Source organism: Aegilops tauschii, chromosome 4 (genome assembly GCF_002575655.3).
Source record: "Aegilops tauschii subsp. strangulata cultivar AL8/78 chromosome 4, Aet v6.0, whole genome shotgun sequence".
Lineage (NCBI taxonomy): Eukaryota > Viridiplantae > Streptophyta > Magnoliopsida > Poales > Poaceae > Aegilops > Aegilops tauschii.
In genome coordinates, this window is record NC_053038.3 from 506,347,928 (window position 1) to 506,368,982 (window position 21,055).

Sequence of the window (21,055 nt, forward strand, 5' to 3'; positions counted from 1 at the left end):
GAGAAGAATAGGCGATATCTGGTGATCAAGGGGGGGCTTGCATGATTGCTCTGGCAAGAAGGAGGGGTCATCAACAGCGTAGTCGGTCGGGGCACCAGCAGCGGCGTCGGTCTCGTAGTCTACCGGAAAGAATAGGGGGAAGAAACAATGAATACAATGCAAACAGATGCATGACGATGCATGACATGACAAAGCGTGATGCTAGGTGTGCCCTAACGCGGTAGTAGGTGATACCGGCGAAGGGGGGGGACATCCGGGAAAGTATTCCCGATGTTTCGCGTTTTCGGACAGATGGACCGGAGGTGAAATGTTGCAGGTTCACTATGCTAGGGACGTGTGGTGAACGAATGGGCTGCATATTCGGATTCGTCTCGTCGTTCTGAGCAACTTTCATGTAGAAAGTATTTTCATCCGAGTTACGGATTATTTTATATGATTTTTCAAAGATTAAACCATTTTCTGGAATTATTTTTATTAACAGAAATCTATTAATGCGTCAGCAATGCATCAGCATGACGTTAGCAGTCAGCTGACCCGTTTGACTAGTCAAACTGACCAATGGGTCCCACCTGTCATAGAAAGTGCCCTTAACAGAGTTTAATTTCAATTAATCTAACAAATTAGATAACATGGGCCCACTGTCAGTGAGTAATCAATTTAAATTTAATTAAATTAAGTAATTTAATTAGTGTTAGGGGCGGGGCCCACCAGTCAGTGGCACTAGGCTGCCTGGTCAGCAGTTGACTGGGTCAACCCAGTCAACTGGGACCCACGGGGCCCATTGGCAGTGGCTGTGGGGTGGCCCCAGGCCAGCCACGTCGGCGGCCGGCGGCGGAGTTGGCTCCGGTGAGCCAAAACGCGGCGGAGGCGCTCGGGACCTCGCCGGAGTCGTGCTAGGGGCGGCCGTTTCGCGTGCGGTTGGCACCGTTCGAACACGCGCACGGCGCCGTGTCGGGTGGTGGTGGTGGCTCGCCCGGGGACGGCCGGAATACCCATCGGCGGCGAGCATGGGCAGCGACGGCGTTCGGGGCCACGTCGGGAATGGGCTAGGGGGCATGAGAGGGCGAGAGGAAGGGCTCGCCGGGCTCCTGGGAACACCAGGAACACGACGGAGGGCTCGGACGGGGGCCATGGCAGCGGTGGCCACGGCGGTGATGCAGCAGGGCGGCGGAAGGGTGAGCGCGACGGGGGAGCGAGCTACGGGATGCGGTGAGCTAGGAGGGGAGGAGGAGGAGGTGGAGCTCACTGTGAGAGCGTAGGGTCTTGGCAGCGGGCGCGGGGAGGACCGGTGGAGCAGGTCGACGGCGAGGTCGCGCGGTGGCCGTAGATGAGGAAGAGGAAGAATGCGACGGCGGTGGCGCTCCCGGTCCCGATCCAGTGTCGAGGAAGAAGAGGCGGACCACGACGGAGCTCCCGGACTTGTCGGAGCGGCGAACGATGGTCGGTGGCCGCGGGAACGACGGCGGCACGTCGGCGACCGCGCTCGGGCGGTGGGGAAGGAGGGGGCGGCGTGGATCTGGGGGGAGAGGGAGAGGCGCAGAGGCCGAGAGGGTGAGCGGGGGCGAGTGGGAGAGGGGCCCGAGAAGGCGGGGGCGCTGGCGTCCTTATCCTCGACGCCGGCGAGGGGGGTCCGGCGGGGACGCGCCTGTTGCGACCCTAGTCGGGGGAACAGGGGGAAGGCGACCCGGGGAGGGGCTGGGCCGGCGGTTGCCCAGCTGGGCCAGGTGGGCCGGTCTAGCCTGCGAGCAAGGCCCGCCTGGTCCAGTGAGGGAGGGGGATCTTTTTCTTTTCTTTTCTTTATTTTTCTTTTCTGTTTGATTTCACTTTAAAATACTTAGGCACTTTCTAAAAAAATGTTTTCTCCAGAATAATTACGAGTGCAATATTTGGCATCCACCGAACATTTTTGTTTTGACTTTTGAATACTTTGGGTGTTTGTCACTAATTCATTTTTTTGAATTTGAAATGTTTTGAACTAACAGTTGATTAGCAACAGTAATAGAGATGACATGGCATCATCAGGAGAGTTTTACTGTAGCCTAATTATCCGGGCGTTACAACAGTTCCTGCAGCCACGCTGCAGCACGCCGGTTGCCGGAGCCATCACCACCGTAGCCACGGCCGCCAAGCCTCACCACCAGGGAGCAGCTCCGTCGCGCCCCGACCCACAGGCCCACCCAAGCCCAGATGGGACCCGAAAGGGCCCAGATCTGGGGCGAGCGGGCACCGCCGGCCAGCCGCCCACCGCGCCGCCCCGCAGCCTACGGCCACGCCGCCGCATCGAGAGCACCCGAGGCCCGCAGAGCTCCGCCGCTGGGCCCCACCGCCGCCAGCCGAGCAGCACCGCCGCCGGGCAGGAGGGAGCCCCGACTCCCCCTTCAGGCGCGCGGGGAAGGAACATCCGCCGTCGCCGGCGCCACCCGGGCACGCCGGAGGCCGCTGCCGGCGGCGACGAAGGGTAGAAGGAGAGGAGGGGGTCGAGACGGGGAGGAGGCCAGGGGCGCTCCGCCGCCTCGGGGGGCGACGGGAGCGCAGGGGGAGGGGGAGGAGGAGGGGGAGAGGGAGGTAGGCTGGGGAATGCGCGCTCCGGTGGCCGGCGCCGGCGGAAGGAGCGAGGGAGGCCGCCGGCGGCAGGGAGGAACCCTAGCGCGGGGAGCTCGGGGACCAGCAATAGCCTTTCAAGTTTCAACCAGACGTCCTGGTTGAGGGGTGCGCCGGACCGGTGGGTGCCCCATACCCGGCAGACGTCCTGATTGGGACCTCAGGTCTAAGATGTTAGGTTTGGCTGCGAGGTCTGTTTGGTATTAGGCCCAGATTATCAGCATCCTTATATCAACTGGATAGGAGTAGCGACAGATGTTGCCTAGACGGTGGTTTTAGTCTTACTGTTCTATGACTTTGTAAGGTCTTGTGTAAATAATTAATAAAGTGGCTGTATGCATCATCCAGATGTAGAGGCCGGGGGTCCTCCTTCTTTTCTTAAAAATATTTCTATCCCACTCCCGACCGAATCCCAGATCCTTCTCTTCAGACACAAGGGTCAAGTATACCAGGATCCACCGGTCAAGGCAGCCGTCGGCATTGTCGAGGTAACAACTAACCCGCCACCTTCTCTTGTTACCCATTTTATTTTGTGTAGCTAGTTCTGTGTTTCCATTTTTTTATGTTTCACAGCTCCGTGCGATGTTTGATTGTTCTTTATTTCACAGGGTAACCAGATTACAGACTTGATGTCGGCCGGCTGGACGAATGAGGGGCACGTGATGTATGTAAGGTCCCTGGAAGCTTCTTCCGTCTGTGATCAACTCTACAAACACTTGGCTTCATCGATCAATGCAATGGAGCCGGGGCCTTCAAGCCCTTCTGCTCTGAAAAATGATGAACTCTGCAACCACGATCTTGTTGCCAACCAGAAAGATTCAGGTGGTACCGGTGGGTTCAAGGTTCTCCAAGGTGGAGTGTGGACGAAACACAAATTTGAGAGCAGGACCAATGCTTCTGCTCAAGTCCTACCCAAATGACGCCTGCCTGAAAGCCCCTGGATTCAACATTTTATACCGCATGGCTACAGCAACAGTGCAGGAGGTGATGGGGCTGAAACTTCGGTAGTTGACCGAGAATCGGGTATCCGTGGTTTTGGTTACCGCTCGAAATTTCGAGGTTTACCATGCACTGGTAGAAAAAAGCCCTTTAGTTCCGGTTCGCAACAGCCTTTAGTCCCGGCTGTGCAACCGGGACTAAATATGCGCGACTAAAGACCCCCCCTAGTCGCGCCTCTTACGGACCGCGACTAAAGGCTTTAGTCCCGGTTCTTGTGGCTGACCGGGACTAAAGGCCCGTCCACATGGGCGCCAGTGGTCCGTCAGGGCGGAGGACCTTTAGTCCCGGTTCTCGTGGCCAACCGGGACTAAAGGCCTCCTCCGCAGGTTTAGGGTTTTAGCCCCCCTAAACCTGGTTTCTTTTTAGTTTGGAGTGTTTTATTTCTTTTATATTTTATTTTGTGTTTTATTTTAATTTTGATGAAGTTTCAGTACACATATTCTACGCTACTATATACATGCATATGAAATTTCAAACAAGAAGAATTCAAGAGGAATATATAATATATATTCAATCTCGGGTGACCATATACAACTACGAACAAGTTTCCATACACAATTAGGATGGATGACCATATACAACTTCGAACAAGTTTCAATCTCGGGTATGCATATAAATTTTTTCGTCCTCGGTATAGTGTTCTCCTTTAGGATTGATGACTTCCCTCATGAAAAATCCTGCTAATTCTTCTTGAATTGGTCGGAAGCGAGCTTCTGGACTAAGCCTCCTCCGCAAGTTATCCGTCTCGTTCCGCACGCTATCCGATGCCTTCCGCTCAGAGGTGTGTCTCCGGATGTTCTCACAAACATAGTATCCACATAGATTGGTCCCCGGTGGCTGCTTATCCACATTAACTAACCTTCTGAATCTAGCTCATGTTTGAATTCACCGACAATTTCTTCTGAGAACCGTCTCCAAACCCTACAGGGCAAAGAAAATTAAATGAACAAGGGAGTTATTAGTTACTTGATATTAGAAAATGAACGAAAGAGACCGATCGATATAGAGCTCAAATGATTGAAAATAATTACTTTTGCAGCATTTTTCTCATGTCGGCCCAACGCTTTGGATCCGAATCCATAGAGTCCATGATTAGAACTTTGGAGGTGTGAAGTTCAATATTTAGCAGAATCCAGTGAAACCTGCGGACACGTTACATGCACAGTCATGCATAAGTCATCGATTAGACATACCATGCATGGAGTAAACAAAAGAGAATGGGCACAAGAGAGAAACACTCACCCAAAATGGTAAGGAAATAGAATATGACTTTTGAGTTGATGCTTTTTAAGAAACTTGTACAAGTCTTTCTCCACGTCTTCGGGGTGATGTGTAACACATGTCCATTAACGATATGTGGGTCAATGAACCCAACATCATGGATGTTTCTTATTTTGCATTCCCAAATCTTCAATCTGCATAATAGCGTACGCAACAATATAGTTAGGACAATATATATATATATATATATATATATATATATATATATATATAGTGCAGGCAATGAAGAACGAGATGAGGTAGAAATAAATCACTTACAGAACGTAGCAACTCAGCATAGATTTGTCGAGGTCGCGCAGATTGAACAGCTGGAACAATTCACTCATATGAACTTGTACAGAGTACCGTTGGTGTGATGCTCATCTGTAACATCCGCATAAACATATTCTTTGTCGGCCCATGTTATGAATTGCTTGTACCAACGTAGCAGATTTCGCATTTGTGGTGGTAGACTCTTTTCCCGCGCAGGCTCGACGAGAGGCCCATTCCGCACATATTGTAATGCTATCTCACATACTGGCGCATCCTCAAGGCCTAAGAAGGCACGAAGAGTCAAACCCATCTCGGACGCTTGTTTCATGGCACTCGCTACAGTCAATCCAAGTGCTGCCGCAGCTGCTATGATCTCGGGGTCCTCTTCCGGACCGGCTTTCACTATGAGCGGGGGGATCGATTGTTTCTTCTGCATCCCGAGCTGGTCAACTTGTTTCCCACTTTTTTTACTTTTTTCTTTCTCCTCCTTCAATATTTTTGCTTGCCTACGAAGTTCATGTCCATAGTCGCCAGGCATATTCAGCTCGGCTTGGGACGGTGTCGTCAAAAAATCCTTAGCCCACTTCTTTTGCTTCTCAGTGAATACTTGCTTGGGCTCAGGCTCTTTTATCGCCTTCATATCCGCCTTCCATTTCTCATAATCAGCAGACGCGGCCAATTTGGTTTCAGCTTCACTAAGTTCCCCAGGCCTTGGGAGGAGAGGCTTCAGTGATGGCTTCGGTACCCTTGTGGTCTTAGGTACATAAGGGTCCGGGTTAATAGTCCAGGAGCGGGTTTCCTTGTTGTCCGCCTGCTTCTGCTTCTTCGCCGGAGGTGGATTGGGGGGCGTCGTACCCGCCGGAGGAGGATTGGGGGGCGTCGTACCCGCCAGAGGTTGTGGATCGGGGGACGGCGTCGAATGGCGTGAAGGAGGTGTAGGTGAACCACCACGACCACCACCACCACCACCACCACCACCATCGGAGGGGGGTGGACTTGCTAGCCTTGGCGCCTCGCCTGGAAACACTATGTACTTCTTTTTCCATAGAATGATCTGGCGCTTGACATCTCCAAGTCTTCTCTCCCCTTCGGGTGTAGGTTTGTCAATCTCCAGGTCCTCAAACCCTTGGACTATGTCTTCCACCGTGACACGAGCATAGCCATATGCAATGGGGTTGTTGTGGTGGAGTGCTCCAGGTGTACAGGGTAAAGCACTGCCGCTAGCTACCTTCGTGGAAACGTTCCCCACGGGATAATGCAGATCACATTCTTTCATCTCCTTTACATCATCCACGGGGTAGTGAGGCTCCGGTGCACGAATCTCGATCATCGGTGCACTAGCACCAGGCGGGGCATCCGTGGAAGCCACGCTGCTTCTCCGCTGCTGGCTTCCGCGATCCGCTTCATGATCTTCATGCGGCCCTGCAGCCGATTTTTCTTTTACTAGTTCATGCACGGTCTGCTTCAACTCATGGAGTTCCGATGCAAACTTCGTCATAAGATCTGCATCCCGGTCCGTCTTTCTCTTACGGCTTCTATAACAGTACGGGTCATTGTCCTGGGAAAACCCTACTTTCCACGGAACCTTGCCTTTGCCTCGTACACGTCCTCCGTGTTCATCATTCCCGAGGGCTGTTGTCAGTGCGTCTTTCTCTCTGTTGAACTTGATCAAGCCCTCTTGAGCTTGGGTCATTGCGTCAATAAGGGCTTGGGTGGGAGCAAACTGTCTCTGCCGGTGAACACACACCCCTGTCTCCGGGTCTAGCGATCCCCCATGCCCGTACCACCAGCTTTTGGCCCTTGGGTCCCATCCCTCTGTACCTAGAGGGATTCCTCGCACCCTCAGGTCCTCCTCCATCTTCTGCCACCTAGGCTCCGAAAGGCGGTATCCTCCTGGCCCCATAATATGATGGAACTTTTTCTTACTCGCATTATCCTTATTTTTTTTTATATTTCCTTGAAATGCTCCGATTGCTTTTGCCTCACAAATTCTGGCCAATCATCTTTCAGTTTCATCGCCTGGGAGAACCCTACCACCAACGCCACCTTGTCCTGGGAAAACCCTACCACCACCGCCACCACCGCCACCACCACCACCATCGGAGGGGGGTGGACTTGCTAGCCTTGGCGCCTCGCCTGGAAACACTATGTACTTCTTTTTCCATAGAATGATCTGGCGCTTGACATATCCAAGTCTTCTCTCCCCTTCGGGTGTAGGTTTGTCAATCTCCAGGTCCTCAAACCCTTGGACTATGTCTTCCACCGTGACACGAGCATAGCCATATGCAATGGGGTTGTTGTGGTGGAGTGCTCCAGGTGTACAGGGTAAAGCACTGCCGCTAGCTACCTTCGTGGAAACGTTCCCCACGGGATAATGCAGATCACATTCTTTCATCTCCTTTACATCATCCACGGGGTAGTGAGGCTCCGGTGCACGAATCTCGATCATCGGTGCACTAGCACCAGGCGGGGCATCCGTGGAAGCCACGCTGCTTCTCCGCTGCTGGCTTCCGCGATCCGCTTCATGATCTTCATGCGGCCCTGCAGCCGATTTTTCTTTTACTAGTTCATGCACGGTCTGCTTCAACTCATGGAGTTCCGATGCAAACTTCGTCATAAGATCTGCATCCCGGTCCGTCTTTCTCTTACGGCTTCTGTAACAGTACGGGTCATTGTCCTGGGAAAACCCTACTTTCCACGAAACTTTGCCTTTGCCTCGTACACGTCCTCCGTGTTCATCATTCCCGAGGGCTGTTGTCAGTGCGTCTTTCTCTCTGTTGAACTTGATCAAGCCCTCTTGAGCTTGGGTCATTGCGTCAATAAGGGCTTGGGTGGGAGCAAACTGTCTCTGCCGGTGAACACACACCCCTGTCTCCGGGTCTAGCGATCCCCCATGCCCGTACCACCAGCTTTTGGCCCTTGGGTCCCATCCCTCTGTACCTAGAGGGATTCCTCGTACCCTCAGGTCCTCCTCCATCTTCTGCCACCTAGGCTCCGAAAGGCGGTATCCTCCTGGCCCCATAATATGATGGAACTTTTTCTTACTCGCATTATCCTTATTTTTTTTCGATATTTCCTTGAAATGCTCCGATTGCTTTTGCCTCACAAATTCTGGCCAATCATCTTTCAGTTTCTCATGTTGTCCCTTGAAATCCGGAGTCTTGCCCTTGTTGACATAGTCACGGGTTAAATTTTTCTTGAAGTTCCGGAATGCTTCGCCCATCTTCTGAAGAGCGAACTCTTTAACTAGCCTCCTCCTCTGACGTCCACCCGGAACCTCGTTACCGAATTCATCGACTTTGTTGTATTCCGGAGGTAGAATGAAATGTTCCATAAGCTTTCTCCAGCAATCCTTTTTCGTTCTCTTGTCGACAAAACTGAAACCAAGACGTGCCTTCTTTGGCTCCTTCCATTCCTGGACGGTGATCGGGACGTTGTCTCTAACAACGACTCCGCATTGGTTGATAAACTTTGAGGTGTGCTGTAGGGGCTTGCCGGTTTCACTGACAAACTCAATGGCATATGTTTCTCCTGTTTTCATCGCCTTGGATTTGCCACGCTTTGTCGTACTCGATCCGAAGGGCTAAAAAAAGAAAGAGAGTCGCGCACGTTAATACATATGTATTCACATTTCAGTAAGTTTGTATCACGAGAGGCTCAATGTATATATATACCTCGCCGGAGGTGGTTGCTACATGCAATTCGAGATCGTCATTTGTTGACGGTTGACCTCCGTCGACAATGTCCGTTCCTTCACCTTCTTGATCATCGACAATCTCTGTTCCACCGTCAAGGTTCAGAAAAGAAGAGACTACATCCTCTTCTTGCTCATATTCTGAGCCCGGCACATAAGGAATCTCGTTGTTGATGATGCCCATTAAATAACGTTCAGCTTCCGGATCCCTAAGCGGCTCGGCTCTATCGTCCGCCATATGTCACTCCTGCATGTAGTAAAAATTCTTTAAGTATAAAGGAATTAAAAAATAAGATTAAGGGGACATAGAGGAGGAGGAATTAAAAAATAAGATTATTGAGCACTGCCAAGTATTTTGTTTTGTTTTCTTTGTTTTTCTTTTTGGTTTTCATTTGGTTTCTTTCTTCTTCCTTTTTTCTTCTTTTTTTCTTCTTCTTCCTTTCTTCTTCCTCTTTCTTCTTTCTTTCTTCTACTTCCTTTTTCTTTCTTCTTTCTTTCTTCTTCTTCCTTTCTTCTTCTTTTTTTCTTCTTCCTTTTTTTCTTCTTCCTTTTGTCTTCTTCCTTTTTTTCTTCTTACTTTTTTTTTCTTCTTTCTTTTGGTTTTCATTTGGTTTTCTTTCTTCTTTCTTTTTTGTTTTCATTTGGTTTCTTTTGTTTTCTTTTCTTTTTTTTTCTTCTTCCTTTTTCTTTCTTCTTCCTTTTTTCTTCTTCCTTTTTCTTTCTTCTTTCTTTCTTCTTTCTTTTCTTCTTTTTTCATTTGGTTTCTTTCTTCTTTCTTTCTTCTTCTTCCTTTTTCTTTCTTCTTTCTTTCTTCTTCTTCCTTTCTTCTTCCTTTCTTCTTCTTTTTTTCTTCTTCCTTTTTCTTTCTTCTTTCTTTTGGTTTTCATTTTTTTCTTCTTCCTTTTTCTTTCTTCTTTTTTTCTTCTTCCTTTTTCTTCTTCCTTTTTTCTTCTTCCTTTTTTTTCTTCTTCCTTTTTTTTCTTCTTTCTTTTGGTTTTGTTTTGTTTTCATTTTTTTCTTCTTCCTTTTTCTTTCTTCTTTTTTTCTTCTTCCTTTTTCTTTCTTCTTTCTTTCTTCTTTCTTTTTTTCTTCTTCCTTTTTTTCTTCTTCCTTTTTTCTTCTTCCTTTTTTTTTCTTCTTTCTTTTAGTTTTGTTTTGTTTTCATTTTTTTCTTCTTCCTTTTTCTTTCTTCTTTCTTTCTTCTTTCTTTTTTTCTTCTTTCTTTTTTTCTTCTTCCTTTTTTCTTCTTCCTTTTTTTTCTTCTTTCTTTTGGTTTTGTTTTCTTTTCTTTTTTTCTTCTTCCTTTTTCTTTCTTCTTCCTTTTTTCTTCTTCCTTTTTCTTTCTTCTTTCTTTCTTCTTTCTTTTTGGTTTCTTTTGGCAGGGCAGCGGGCGACGGGCGGCGGGCAGGGGCAGCGGGCGGGCGGCGGCGGGCGGCAGGGCACGGACGGCGGCGGCGCTCACTGGGGACGAGGGCGGCGGCGCGCAGGGCGTCGGGCGGAGGGCGGCGGGCGGCGGGCAAGGGCAGGGGCTGCGGCGGGCAAGGGCAGGGGCACGCTGCGGCGGCGGCGGAGCGCTAAGGGCAGGGCACGGGCGGCGGCGTCGCTCACTAGGGACGGGGGCGGCGGCGCGCAGGGCGTCGGCGTCGGCGTCGAGGCAGGGCTTCGGCGTCGGCGTCGGCATTGGGGCAGGGCTTCGGCGTCGATCGGCGTCGGGGCAGGGCTTCGGCGTCGAGAGAGGAGAATGGGAAGTGGCGGAAACTGCTAAGTGCAGTATATATACACATACCTTTAGTCCCGGTTGGGGAGGCGGACCGCGACTAAAGGTACCCTTTAGTCGCGGTTGGCCCTTTAGTCGCGGTCCGCCTCCCCAACCGGGACTAAAGGGTTTTGGCGCCGCTTTCGTTCCCGCGCAGAAAGAGCCTTTAGTCGCGGTTGGGGACAACAACCGCGACTAAAGGGTACCCTTTAGTCCCGGTCCGCCTCCCCAACCGGGACTAAAGGCATTGTGCTGCTACGCCCGCGTCGAAAGTTTAGTCCCACCTCGCTAGTTGAGAGGGGCGCGCAGTGGTTTATAAGCCCCACTGCCGCTCCCCTCTTGAGCTCCTCTCCATTGCAGGCTTACGGGCCTAATTGTCACTGCTATGCCTGATGGGCCTACTAGGCCTTCTCCGGGCCTGAATCCTGGCCCGTCGATGGGTTTCTAGTCGTATTCAGGCCGTGGTCGCCCAGTAGGTGGCATATTTTTTATTTTTTGCCTGTTTTTTTTTCTTTTTTGCTTTATTTATTTTGTTTTGTTTCTACTTACAACAAAAAACTTATTTATTTTATTTTTTTGTTTCTAATTACTTATTTATTTTACTTTATGATAATTATTTTTGCTATTAAAGTTTCTAACAAAAAAGTTCTTTATGAAAATTCTTTTAGCTTTCAATGATTTTGAACAGAAAATACTTCGATAATTTTAGTTGAATCAATTTTATATAATTTTAGTTTCAAAAATACTAGAGGTTGCTTATAATGTTTTGAACAGAAAATACTTTCATAATTTTAGTTTCATAAATTTTATTTATGTTATTAAAATTTATTTTATTTTGTTTGTACTTATATATTTTATTAAAGTTTATATTATTATTTTTCTAATTCATTTTAAAATCTTAAAAATACAATTATATATCAAAAAAATCAGAAAATAAAACTAATTCATTTTAAAATCTTAAAAATACAAATAATATATCAAAAAATCAGAAAAATAAAACTAATTCATTTTAAAATCTTAAAAATACAATTATATATCAAAAAATCAGAAAAATAAAACTAATTCATTTTAAAATCCCTTGAAGGTTTGACAAAAGGTTTGATACATCATTCAGTTCATCGACCAAATACAAAGTTTGGTACAATAAATTATTACACATCAATTCTTCCCTTGTGTCCCTGCTTGCTTACGATTGTGCCGTATCCATGGAGCATCCTCATCATTTAACTTAATGCTTGGGTCAGTGTTCACTTTGAAGGGCGGAATTTCACCAAACATATTATAATCTTCTGACATGTCTGTCTTGTCCTCCACTCCCACGATGTTTCTTTTCCCTGAAAGAACAATGTGGCGCTTTGGATCATCGCATGATGTACTGATCGTTTTCTTATCTTTCCGTTTCCTCGGTTTGCTACTCATGTCCTTCAAATAAAAAACCTGAGCGACATCTTTGGCAAGGACGAATGGTTCGTCAAGGTAACCAAGATTGTTGAAATCCACCATTGTCATTCCGTATTGCTCGTCCACCTTTACCCCACCTCCTGTTAGCTTGAACCATTTGCACCGGAACAAAGGGACCTTAAAGGAGGGTCCATAGTCAAGTTCCCATATCTCCTCTATGTAACCATAATATGTGACCTTTCGCCCATTCTCGGTTGCTGCATCAAAGCGGACACCACTGTTTTGGTTGGTGCTCCTTTTATCTTGGGCGATGGTGTAAAATGTATTCCCATTTATCTCGTACCCTTCGAAAATCGTTATAGTCGAAGATGGTTTCTTGGCCAACATGTACAGCTGATCTCCAACATCATTGTCATTCATTAAATGTTTTCGCAACCAACTGCCGAAAGTCTCCATGTGGGCCTTTCTAATCCAGGATTCAGGCTTCCCCGGGTTGTCCGAGCGTAAAATATTCTTGTGTTGCTCGAAGTACGGAGCCACAAAGCTGGAATTTTGCAGAACTGTGTGGTGTGCTTCAGTCTTAGAATGACCGTCCATACATATCGTGGATTTCCTTCCGATCTTGCCTTTTCCACTTAGTCTCCCCTCGTGCCGCGATTCAGGAATACCAATCGGCTTAAGGTCAGGAACATAGTCAATACAGAACTCAATTACCTCCTCATTTCCATAGCCCTTGACGATGCTTCCTTCTGGCCTAGCATGGTTATGAACATATTTCTTTAATACTCCCATGAACCTCTCAAAGGGGAACATATTGTGTAGAAATACAGGACCGAGAATGGAAATCTCTTCGACTAGGTGGAGCAGGAGGTGCGTCATAATATCGAAGAAGGATGGTGGGAACACCAACTCGAAACTGACAAGGCATTGGACCACATCGTTCTGTAACCGTGGTAGATCTTCTGGATTGATTACCTTCTGAGAGATTGCATTGAGGAATGCACATAGCTTCACAATGGCTACTCGAACATTTTCCGGTAGGAGCCCCCTCAAAGCAATCGGAAGCAATTGCGTCATAATCACGTGGCAGTCATGAGACTTCAGGTTTTGGAACTTTTTCTCCGCCATGTTTATTATTCCCTTTATATTCGACGAGAAGCCAGACGGGACCTTCATACTGCTCAGGCATTCAAAAAAATGACCTTCTCTTCTTTGGTAAGAGCGTAGCTGGCACGACCTTGAAACCATTCCGGATGCCGGTCATCTGGGTCTTTCAAAAGTTGCTGGTCCTGCCGTGCTTCCTTTGTATCATTTGTCTTCCCATACACGCCCAAGAAGCTTAGCAGGTTCACGCAAATATTCTTCGTAACATGCATCACGTCGATTGCAGAGCGGACATCAAGGACTTTCCAATATTCTAGCTCCCAAAATATAGATTTCTTCTTCCACATGGGTGCGTGCCCGTCAACTCCCCGCGGAACTGATTGTCCGCCAGGACCCTTTCCAAAGATGACTTTCAAATCCTTGACCATATCAAATATCTCAGCACCAGTACGTTCCGCAGGCTTCGGCCGGTGATCTGCCTTGCCGTTGAAATGCTTGCCTTTCTTTCTTACGTTATGATTTCGGGGAAGAAATCGACGATGACCCAGGTACACGTTCTTCTTACAATTAACCAAACATACACTTTCAGTCTCATGTAAGCAGTGCGTGCATGCATTGTATCCCTTATTTGTCTGTCCTGAAAGGTTACTGAGAGCAGGCCAATCGTTGATGGTTACAAAAAGCAACGCTCGTAGGTCAAATTCCTCTCCTTTGTGCTCATCCCAGACACGTACACCAGGTCTGGCCCACAACTGTAAAAGTTCATCAACTAATGGCCTTAGGTACACATCGATGTCGTTCCCGGGTTGCTTTGGACCTTGGATGAGCACTGGCATCATAATGAACTTCCGCTTCATGCACAACCAAGGAGGAAGGTTGTAGATGCATAGAGTCACGGGCCAGGTGCTATGGCTGGAGCTCTGCTCGCCAAAAGGATTCATGCCATCAGTACTTAGACCAAATCTTATGTTCCTTGCGTCAGCTGCAAAATCTTTGAACACTCTGTCGATCTTTCTCCATTGCGTTCCATCAGCGGGGTGTCTCAACTCCCCGTCGGACTTACGGTCCTCTTTGTGCCATCGCAACGACTTGGCATGCTTTTTGTTCATGAACAGACGTTTCAACCGTGGTATTATAGGAGCATACCACATCACCTTGGCGGGAACCCTCTTCCTGGGTTTCTCGCCCTCAACATCGTCACCAGGGTCATCGCCTCTGATCTTATAACGCAATGCAGTGCATACAGGGCATTCATTCAAATTCTCTTATTCACCGCGGTAGAGGATGAAGTCGTTAATGCATGCATGTATCTTCAGAACCTCTAAACCTAGAGGGCAGACAACCTTCTTTGCTTCGTACGTACTGGCGGGCAACTCGTTATTCTTCAGAAACATATTCTTCAACATTTTCAGCAAATTTTCAAATGATGAGTCACCTACACCTTCCTGTGCCTTCCATTTTAGCAAATCCAGTGTGCAGCCCAGCTTTTTCAGACTATTATCACATCCTGGATACAACGACTTTTTGTGATCCTCTAACATGCGATCCAAATTCTCCCTATCCTTGTCAGTTTCGCAGCGTCTCCGTGCATCAGCAATGGTCCGACCAAGATCATCAGCGGGCTCATCATGTGCCTCTTCTTCACCTTCACCTAACCCTTCCCCACCTTCAGCATCATCCTCCATGAAAGTATCACCGAAATGATCATAATAGTTGTCATCGATATCATCCCCTTCTTCATCTTCTTCCATTCTAACCCCTCTTTCTCCATGCTTGGTCCAACAATTATAGCTTGGCATGAAACCGTGCCGAAGCAGGTGCATGTGAACGTCTCTTGAGGAGGAGTAACCCTTCTGATTCTTGCAGACAGCACATGGATAGATAATAAAACCTTGCTGCTTGTTCGCATTTGCCACTACGAGGAAATCTTTCAAACCCGTAGTGAACTCGCCGGAGAGTCGGGGACCGTACATCCATTGCCGATTCATCTGCATTATTATTATATAAAGTATATAATTAACCATCATGCATTTGTTAAACTAACTAGCTAGAAATAATACAAATTAAACAATGAACTACACACATGCGTGTTTTATCAATGACACATGAAAGGTTCAAGTTGCTAACCACGATCGCGGAGGAAAAATAAATGAGAAAGCTCAAGTGTGGCTCGGACACTTCATATCATGTTTGTTTCAGGCTCTCGGGCATTTCATCGAACACCTTGTGTGCATAGGAGGAACCAAAAGCAAACCCACCACCCCCTTCTGAAAATTGTGAAGTGAGCTGAGTGAAGTGAAGTGAGCTGAGTCCTATATATAGGGATGGGCCTTTAGTCCCAGTTGGCCTGGCCAACCGCGACTAAAGGCCTTCGGGGACCTTTAGTCCCGGTTGGCCAGGCCAACCGGGACTAAAGCCCCTCCCGTCCGCCAGCTGGATGGGCCTTTAGTCCCGGTTGGCCTGGCCAACCGCGACTAAAGGCCTTCGGGGACCTTTAGTCCCGGTTGGCCAGGCCAACCGGGACTAAAGCCCCTCCCGTCCGCCAGCTGTCGACCGAGCGCGCTGGGCCCAGATAGTTGGTCGCGGGTCTCCTCCCGAACCGCGACTAAAGGCCCCTTTTGTCGCGGTTCGATTGTTTTGGGGACTAATGGGGGCGTATGGAAGCCTCTTTTTCTACTAGTGATGGTTACCGCATATTTCGGTCCCCCTCGGTAAATGGGCATTTCGACCAAAAAAATTTGAAATTTTGAAATTTCTGATTTTAAACGCTCAATGTATAGTAAAGTATGGCAACACTTGACAGCACACATGTAGACAACGTTCCACTGAGCTAGTAGCTCTTTTATGATAAATATAAGTTCAAGTGCTATCTATATCTATTTTGAAAGAATTTGAATCCAAAATTTAATCTATACCATGGTAACCACGTTTACCGGTCCCCCTGGGTAAAAATACACCATTCGGTAACCAAAACCTTGATCCGAACTATCCCTGGGAGGACCCCGTTGTCCCATGAAAGGGAACTGGGAGCTCACAAGGGAGAAAACCACCTCGATAAAAATGCAGGTAATTAGCTCAATTACCTCATGTAGCGTTTTGTGCATCATCATACACACTGGCGCACATATGTTTTTGTAGCATTAGCTGATTTTATGGAAGAAGCATCAACGTAGAAAAGTCGGTTGTGCTTAAGCTCCAAGATATTGTATGGTTCTTTTCTGACTAAATTAAATTTACCTATGTTATCCGTAAGTTAATACAAGATGGTTATGAACGATGTTGAATTCTGGTAGTAACCATGCTCTCAAGCAGCATCCTCTGGCGAACTAAATTTCCGATGACATGTTTCTCTCTGTAGAGGTCTGTGAGCAGAACTTTGCTGATGACGAGGCACAAGTCGAGTAAAATCAAGAAAAGCATGCAAGAAGAGGAGATTAAGCACTTATTGACGAGTAAATAGCATAAAACTACTAGTTTACAGGTTAGGGTTTCAAAAAACTACCACTTCTTAATTTTTCTTAGAAACTACCAAACGAGCGGTCGGCTGTTTCAAAAAACCCAAACCCGCAGTGACTAGCGATTTCACCATTTTCCTGACGTGCTGGGCCCACCTGTCAGCCCACCTGGCCATGCGCGCTCACGACGCAGCCGTTGACGGTCGTTAGTCCGACCGGTCCAGTCGGAACCAAAGTAGGCGGTCGGGCCGCACTCTCTCTCAGTCTCCCCCTCCTCTCCCCCGCAGGGACCTAGGTGGACGATGGCAGCGGCGGCGCAGCCAAATGCCGTCGGCGGCGAGCTATTGAGCCAAGGCGTCACCGGCCAGGAGGGCGGTGGACATTCAGAGGTGGACAAATGGCTAGGCAGCTCGAGCTTCCCGGCGCAGCGGTCGCTGATACGTCTCCAACGTATCTATAATTTTTGATTGTTCCATGCTATATTATATTCTGTTTTGGATGTTTATTGGGATTTATTATACAGTTTTATATTATTTTTGGGACTAACCTATTAACCGGAGGCCCAGCCTAAATTGCTGTTTTTTGCCTGTTTCAGTGTTTCGAAGGAAAAGGGTATCAAACGGAGTCCAAACAGAATGAAACCTTCGGGAACGTGATTTTCAGAACAAACGTGATCCAACGGACTTGGAGTCTACGTAAAGTAATCAACGAGGAGAGCACGAGGCAGGGGGGCGCGCCCACCTCCCCCAGGCGCGCCCTCCACCCTCGTGGGCCCCTCGTTGCTCCATCGACGTACTTCTTCCTCCTATATATACCCATATACCCTGGAATGGGAGAAGTGCTTAGCTTTGGGTTCAATCTTGCGGTGTCCTTTCCTAGTGACAGCAGGGGCAGCAAGGCACGTATTGTATTGTTGCCATCGAGGATAAAAAGATGGGGTTTATATCATATTAAATGAGTTTATCCCTCTACATCATGTCATCTTGCTTAAAGCATTACTCTGTTCTTATGAACTTAATACTCTAGATGCATGCTGGATAGCGGTCGATGTGTGGAGTAATAGTAGCAGATGCAGAATCGTTTTGGTCTACTTGTCACGAACGTGATGCCTATATACATGATCATACCTAGATATTTTCATAATTATGCTCAATTCTATCAATTGCTCGATAGTAATTCATTTACCCACCGTAATACTTATGCTCTTGAGAGAAGCCACTAGTGAAACCTATGGGCCCCGGGTCTATTTTCCATCATATTAATCTCCCGTCAATAAGCTATTTCTGGCGCCGTTTATTTTGCTTTCTTTACTTTTAGTCTTTATCATAAAAATACCAAAAATATTATCTTATCATCTCTATCAGATCTCACTCTCGTAAGTGACCGTGAAGGGATTGACAACCCATTTATCGCGTTGGTTGCGAGGTTCTTATTTGTTTGTGTAGGTGCGTGGGACTCGAGCATGGTCTCCTACTGGATTGATACCTTGGTTCTCAAAAACTGAGGGAAATACTTACGCTACTTTACTGCATCACCCTTTCCTCTTCAAGGGAATACCAACGCAGTGCTCAAGAGGTAGCAAGAAGGATTTCTGGCGCCGTTGTTGGGGAGTCTACGCACAAGTCAAGACATACCAAGTACCCATCACAAACTCTTATCCCTCGCATTACATTATTTGCCATTTGCCTCTCGTTTTCCTCTCCCCCACTTCACCCTTGCCATTTTATTCACCCTTCTTCTGTTCGTCTTTTCGTTTGCTTTGATGTCTTACTTGGCTCGTTTGCTCGTTTGGTTGGAATAGTTGCTTATTTATTGCTAAACAGAGAACCTAAGATTTATGGATCCTCATCCGCTTGCTAATCTTTTTAAGAGATCCAATTATGATGAACCAATTCCTAGTGATTTGGGTGCATTAGATTATCTTTATAAGGTTTTGCTTGAAATCCGTGAATCTAAAAATCATGATGAAGTGCTTTATGAAGTGATTCACGATAGATCTTTGAATAAAAAGCATGATTGCAATGATGTTATTATAAATTCTATTAATGTCAATTGTGTTAATGATATGCAAAATCCTAAGCTTTGGGATGCTAAGTTTGCTATGTCTACTACTTGTTGCAATGATCATGATTGGGGTGATTCTTCTCATGATCTAAAAAAATTATTTAAGCCCCATGATGAATATGAGATTGATAATAATGTTTGCAATAGTATTGAAAGTGGGTTTGGAAGAGTGTCAACTTTAGATCCCACATATTTGGATAATGTTCAATCTTATGAAGTTTTTGATAAAAGTGGGTTTGGAGAGGTCATGACTTTAGTTTATGTTAATCTCACTATTTTGGAAGAGTGTCAACTTTGCATGCATGTGGATCGTGTTAAGATTATGTTATGTGATAGCTATTTTGTTGAATTTGCCTATGATCCTACATGTAATTATTATGAGATAGGAAAATATGGTTGTAGAAATTTTTATCTTACTGAATTACCTCTCGTCATGTAGAGATTGCTTTTGTTTCTTTCTTCTTCCTTGCATATGCTAGATCTTGCTCGCCTTGATAACTTATTTGCTTATAAAATACCTATGCATAGGAAGTATGTTAGACTTAAGTGTGTTTTTCATATGTTTTATGATGCTCTCTTTGTGCTTCAATTCTTGTCTTTCATGTGAGCATCATTAAAATTATCAATGCCTAGTTAGGGGCGTTAAACGATAGCGCTTGTTGGGAGGCAACCCAATTTTATTTTAGTTTTTTGCTTTTTATTTCTGCCTAGTAATAAATCTTTGATCTAGCCTCTGGTTAGATGTGTTTTTATGTTTTAATTAGTGTTTGTGCCAAGTGAAACTTATAGGATCTTCTTGGATGATAGTTATTTGATCTTGCTGAAAATTCCAAAAACTTTCTGTTCATGAAAATAATTGTTAAAAATCACCAGAACGTGATAAAATACTGATTTCAATTGCAGTAGATCAATTAACAAATTTTCCAGGTCGTACTATTTTGGTAGAATTTTTGGAGTTCCAGAAGTTTGCGTTAGTTACAGATTACTACAGACTATTCTGTTTTTGACAGATTCTCTTTTTCGTGTGTTGTTTGCTTATTTTGATGAATCTATGGCTAGTAAAATAGTTTATAAACCATAGAGAAGTTGGAATACAGTAAGTTTAACACCAATATAAATAAAGAATGAGTTCAATACAGTACCTTGAAGTGGTGTTTTGTTTTCTTTCGCTAACGGAGCTCACGAGATTTTCTATTGAGTTTTGTGTTGTGAAGTTTTCAAGTTTTGGGTAAAGATTTGATGGATTATGGAACAAGGAGTGGCAAGAGCCTAAGCTTGGGGATGCCCATGGCACGCCAAGATAATCTAAGGACACCAAAAATCCAAAGCTTGGGGATGCCCCGGAAGGCATCCCCTCTTTCGTCTTCGTCCATCGGTAACTTTACTTGGAGCTATATTTTTATTCACCACATGATATGTGTTTTGCTTGGAGCGTCTTGTATGATTTGAGTCTTTGATTTTTAGTTTACCACAACCATCCTTGCTGTACACACCTTTTTGAGAGATACACACATGATTCAGCATTTATTAGAATACTCTATGTGCTTCACTTATATCTTTTGAACTATATAGTTTTTGCTCTAGTGCTTCACTTATATCTTTTAGAGCACGGAGGTGGTTTTGTTTTATAGAAATTATTTTTCTCTCATGCTTCACTTATATTATTTTGAGAGTCCTACAAAACAGCATGGTAATTTGCTTTAATTGTGAAATTAGTCCTAATATGCAAGGTATTCAAGATTAGTAAAAAAACTTTCTTATGAGTGTGTTGAATACTAAGAGAAGTTTGATGCTTGATGATTGTTTTGAGATATGGAGGTAGTGATATTAAAGTTGTGCTAGTTGAGTAGTTGTGAATTTGAGAAATACTTGTGTTGAAGTTTGCAAATCCCGTAGCATGCACGTATGGTAAACATTGTGTAACAAATTTGAAACATGAGGTGTTCTTTGATTGTCCTCCTTATGAGTGGCGGTCGGGGACGAGCGATGGTCTTTTCCTACCAATCCATCCCCCTAGGAGCATGCGTGTAGTGCTTGATTTTTGATGGCTTGTAGATTTTTGCAATAAGTATGTGAGTTCTTTATGACTAATGTTGAGTCCATGGTTTATACACACTCTTACCTTTCCATCATTGCTAGCCTCTTCGGTACCATGCATTGCCCATTCTCACCTTGAGAGTTGGTGCAAACTTCCCCGGTGCATCCAAACCCCGTGATACGATACGCTCTATCACACATAAACCTCCTTATATCTTCCTCAAAACAGCCACCATACCTACCTATTATGGCATTTCCATAGCCATTCCGAGATATATTGCCATGCAATTTTCCACCGTTCCGTTTATCATGACACGTTCATCATTGTCATATTGCCTTGCAGGATCATGTAGTTGACATCGTATTTGTGGCAAAGCCACCATGCATATTATTTCATACATGTCACTCTTG

General features: G+C 46.1%; 1 pseudogene; it reads left to right on the forward strand.

Moving 5' to 3' along the window:
• Window positions 1-1,130: 1,130 nt before the first annotated feature.
• On the forward strand, window positions 1,131-16,537 carry LOC109744882 (cold-regulated protein 27-like; annotated as a pseudogene).
• Window positions 16,538-21,055: the final 4,518 nt, after the last annotated feature.